The sequence below is a fragment of the Kogia breviceps genome, chromosome 14 (genome assembly GCF_026419965.1).
Source record: "Kogia breviceps isolate mKogBre1 chromosome 14, mKogBre1 haplotype 1, whole genome shotgun sequence".
Lineage (NCBI taxonomy): Eukaryota > Metazoa > Chordata > Mammalia > Artiodactyla > Physeteridae > Kogia > Kogia breviceps.
In genome coordinates, this window is record NC_081323.1 from 54,568,038 (window position 1) to 54,568,256 (window position 219).

Here is a 219-nt window from a genome sequence, read left to right on the forward strand (position 1 = left end):
AGTGGGGATGGTCATCAGGGGGAGGAAGAGGCCATCAGAGGACACTGGGGGGAGCACAGGCACCAGCAGCCAGTGGGAGGGAAGCTGGGCAGGGACCACAGGAGGCTCCTGTTGACATCCCCAGGATGTACACTCTTGGTGACTTCTCCTCCCTGTCAGGAACCGGCTAGCCCCCCACTTGCCCCAATGTACATACCCCAAAAAAGTGAGCCAGGCAGC